Here is a 4,608-nt window from a genome sequence, read left to right on the forward strand (position 1 = left end):
TTGTTCTTACAACATCTTAAAAAGTTCCCAGACAATGTAAAGTTAACTATGACTTTTTTTTTTGAGCCCCAAATGAGTTTCTGAATGTCAGGCTAAATCAGACTGACAAAGCAAGGGGGTGGAGAAGAGCATATTGTTATGGGCTCTATAACATATTTTTTAAATTTTATTTATTTTAATTGGAGGCTAATTCCAATATTGTAGTGGTTTTTGCCATACATTCACATGAGTCAGCCATGGGTGTACATGTGTTCCCCATCCTGAAACCCCCTCCCACCTCCCTCCCCATCCCACCCCTCAGGGTCATCCCAGTGCACCAGCCCTGAGCACCTGGTCTCATGTATCAAACCTGGACTGGTAATCTATTTCATATATGATAATATACATGTTTCAATGCTATTCTCTCAAATCATCCCACCCTTGCCTTCTCCCACAGAGTCCAAACGTCTGTTCTATACATCTGTGTCTCTTTTGCTGTCTCGCATATAGGGTCATCATTACCATCTTTCTAAATTCCATATATATGCATTAATATACTGTATTGGTGTTTTTCTTTCTGCCTTACTTCACTCTGTATAATAGGCTCCAGTTTCATCCAAAAATATGGAACACTTCATGAATTTGCATGTCATCCTTGTGCAGGGGCCATACTAATCTTCTCTGTATCATTCCAATTTTAGTATATGTGCTGCCGAAGCCAGCACTCTACAACATATTTTTGTAATACATCTTATTTTGGGTTGATCTTGATACCAACTGGAGTCTGAGGAATGGCAAATTTCTCCACAAGCCTAGTGGAAGATGTTTCTAATGGGTCCTAAACTATTTACTGTGAGTTTCAGCATTTGAATCAGCTTCTGGGATTAAAACCTAAACCCACTATTTCTTCCTAACTGTACAGTTTTGTACAAATCAGTGAACCTGCCAAAACTTCTATTTCCTCATCTGTGAACTGGTGATAATATCAGTACCTGGCTCATGGGCTTGTTATGAAAACTATATTTTTATAAACTGCTTTGTACCCAGCCTAGCACAGACTAAGTTCCTAATAATTTATTGATTAATATTGTTTCTGTTATTTCTATGAAATCAATGGAGGTTATGAGGAGGTGCCATTGGTACTTGAGGGGAGGGCCATTTAGTAGCTACTTGCCCAGAAATGAGACTTTGAATCTCCTTCTGACGGATGCAGCTTTATTTTATTTCTTTAGCAGAAGGGAACTTTTTTTTTTTTTAACATTTATTTTTATATATTTATTTGACTGTGCCAGGTCTTAGTTGAAATACATGAACCCTTAGTTGCAGCACACAGGATCTAGTTCCCTAACCAGGATGGATTCTGGGCCCCCTGAATTGGGAGCATGGAATCTAGCCATTGGACCACCAAGAAGTGCCCAGATTCAGCTTTAATGGCCTTGCCAGGCATCCACAGCTGGCCATTCTGGAGGGCACTCGACCTTCACCAAGGTCACCGGGCAACCTAATGCCACAGTGCCAAAGCCTGTGTTAGCAGGAGACACTGAGCGAGCTGGCTGCCACATGGAACAGTGATGGGACTTAAAAGCCTCTCTCAGAGATGACTCTCACCCTGCCAATAGAAGGGAGACAAATTGGTCCTTGGTGGCTGTGGCTCCCCCAGGTCCTTCCTCCTCAGGGGCTTCATGGTTGCAGAAACTGCAGAAAGCTCAGCCTCTTGATCCATTATCTGTCACCATTCTAATGATCTGGCAGGGAAAAATACCTGCCCTCAGTCCCCCTGGGACAGACTCACATTCATTTATGAGCCAGCAGAGCACCCCTTCCTCACAACTTAATATGTTTAACAGCTAATTGCATCTGTGTAGGGATTACACTTTACATTGTGCAGCTTTATGGAAACAAACCCCGGGCTTCCTCAGATTCCCCTAAACAGCTCCTTATCTTGGAGAGTGAGATCCTTATCAGGGCCATATGTTAGAGGGCCTGGGCTGCTTCCAAATGACCCCAAGAGAGTCTGGGGCCTCATCAGGCTGCAGGCGCCGGAATAGAGTCGCAACCTGAACCAGCTCAGAGCCCCAAGCCAAGGGAGGAGCGTCTTCCCTGCCTTCTGCCCTCCATAAACCTGTCGAAGGCCACTCAGGGCTGGGGTGGCCCACATCAGCTCCTCTCCCCAGGTGATTTCCTGTGCTGTCAAAGCCTGGGGGATTCATGAGCACCTCATGCAAAATCACAGTAAAGCCTCTGCCTGTTCCCGGGGTGCTGTGGAAGCACTAACACATGGCTTTTTAACTCACTTAGGAGCTAATCCCTCTAACCCGTGAGGAAACCAGTTAACACTAATGGCTTCCTTTTGCCAAGATGGCAAGGTGGGCTCCAGCCAGAGAACCAACTTGTTTCACACACAGTTATCACAAGTCTCGGGAGATTCCTGGCCTTGGCAGACACTAAAAACACTCCTTCCCCTGGGTTATAACAATTCAGTGAGAGACCTTGTCTTAAGGAACTCCTGGGGGAGGGAGGTCGGCAGAGCGCAAAGAGCAGGAAATGTCTCCCAGTGAGAGGAGCCTGGAGCCAGAGGGGCCCTGCTGGAGTTTTCCAGCCTGTGACTCATGTGGCTACTTCCCTACTTGACCTGGCCTGGACTCCTGCTCCTCGGCCACTGTGTCTCAGCGCCTCTTCCTGTCTCCATTCCGCCCAGGCCCCTGAACAAAGCAGAAGTCTGGAATCCACAGCAAGGACTGAAGTGTTGTGTATATAGTTGGGTGTCATCTGTGGAAGCAGCTCTTTTGAAAACAGAAAATAACTTCCCTACCCTGAGAAGAACTTGGTGAGCTCTTAGAAGTGTCTACTTTAACAATTGGAGACTGAAACTTTGATTATCATCTCTTGAAAAAGGAAGACCTAGTACATTCGTTTTCATTGATTCATAGTAATAAGTAAGGCACTTGTCGAGCACTTAGGTGCCAGGCACTGTACTAAATGCTTTAAATCTATTACTTTATTTAATACTCACCACAACCTTTTGAGGTCTGTACTGTTGTTATCTCCATTGCATGAATGAGGAAACGGAGGCTCAGAGAGCCTTGTTCATGTACCTTGTACATGATCACTTAGCTACTACATGGTGGAGCTGGGATTCAAACACGGGTCTGTCTTATTCAAGCACTCAGCTTCTTTGTCTCTAATATTCTGGGCAGAAAGGGAACTTGGAGACCAGCTGAGTCAACGGGTACTCTGATCCTCAACTCTTATAACTCCTTAACTCCTTTCCAACAACTTCACAGAACAGTCTCTGCTTACTACCAGGAAGGCAGACCCCGGGAGGCACAAAGGAAAGAGCATTAGGCATCAGATGACCCAGGGTCTGCCGTTCTCATGGTTTTTATCCATTGATCTAATCGCCATTTGGGAACACAGAAGAAAGTCAGAATACTCTCCATGGACACCTCTTCATATATGAAAAGAGAGTCCTTGCTTAGTCCCTTACATCTTCTCCAGTCCAACCAGTTCCAGTTTGCCAACCATTCTGTAAGTAAGGCCGTTGCAGGCACCGTCCTCTGGGTGTGAGGCAACCTGTTAACTCTTAAGTGTGGTTGCAAGAATGGAGAGTTAGAATTAAGTTGGTCTGATCAGCTTGGAGACAGTGGGAACCCTCCCTTCTTTATCTCCCCATACTCACCTAGTTATACAACTTAAAATTTCCTCACCTCTTTGGAAACCCCAACATACCCTGAAAATGCAGTCAACGAAAGTCCTTAAGGTGTTTTGGTCTTGCTGATGCCTAGGAAAGCAAGCTAAAATACCAAAAATCAATTTGCAGAGAGCCAATTGGCTAAAGTTCTATCTACCAAATGATAGATTTTATCATTGCATTCCACAGATACTGAGTACCTACCACTGTCTGGACATTGTTCTAAACACTGGAGATGAAGCAATGAACAAAATAGACAGAAATTCTTGTCTTGATGAAGCTAACATTCTTAATATAATGGAATTGCTCCAGCCACTTTTAAGTTCTTCTGATTGCTTTGAATGTCACTTTACAATGCCTCAATGGGCATATGAGCATTCATCTAGTATTTCTAGCAGTCAGAAAGAACAATTCAGCATTTCACATCAGTGTGGTTAGTTTGGATCCCTTTACAGAATTTACATATAAATGGCAAATAAATATTATAATTTTATGCTAAAATTTATGAACTTGAATGAATCATTGAAAATGATTAAATGTATTCATGGGAAATGTAAGCCTATGTCCATCAATTTCTGAAAAATTGAAGTTTCCATAAAATTCTTTTATGAAGACAGAGTGAAAACCAATCCATTACCACTTCACAGAAATTGTCAGTACAAATGGATGTAAACTTTGTAGATAATTTTTTAAATTTGGGGGCTTATTGATAATTTCTTTTCACTTTTTCAAGATTTTATTTTTTAGAACAGCTTTAGATTTACAGGAACACTGCATAGAAAGAACAGAGTTCTTCTATACCCCATCCCCCAGTGCTGTTTCTTCCATTATTTTTTAATAATTTTTTAACTTTTTATTTTTTACTGTGGTATAGCTGGTTAACAAACAATGTTGTGATAGTTTCAAGTGAAGAGTGAAGGGACTCAGTCATACATATA

General features: G+C 42.6%; 1 non-coding gene across 1 annotated transcript; it reads right to left on the reverse strand.

Annotated features, from left to right (window-relative positions):
* Positions 1-597: 597 nt before the first annotated feature.
* LOC112447210 (U6 spliceosomal RNA) lies at positions 598-704 on the reverse strand. The gene has a single exon (XR_003035312.1). It is a non-coding gene; the product is annotated as a U6 spliceosomal RNA (small nuclear RNA).
* Between the last annotated feature and the right edge of the window lie 3,904 nt (positions 705-4,608).

This window comes from Bos taurus, chromosome 6 (assembly GCF_002263795.3).
Source record: "Bos taurus isolate L1 Dominette 01449 registration number 42190680 breed Hereford chromosome 6, ARS-UCD2.0, whole genome shotgun sequence".
Taxonomy (NCBI): Eukaryota; Metazoa; Chordata; class Mammalia; order Artiodactyla; family Bovidae; genus Bos; species Bos taurus.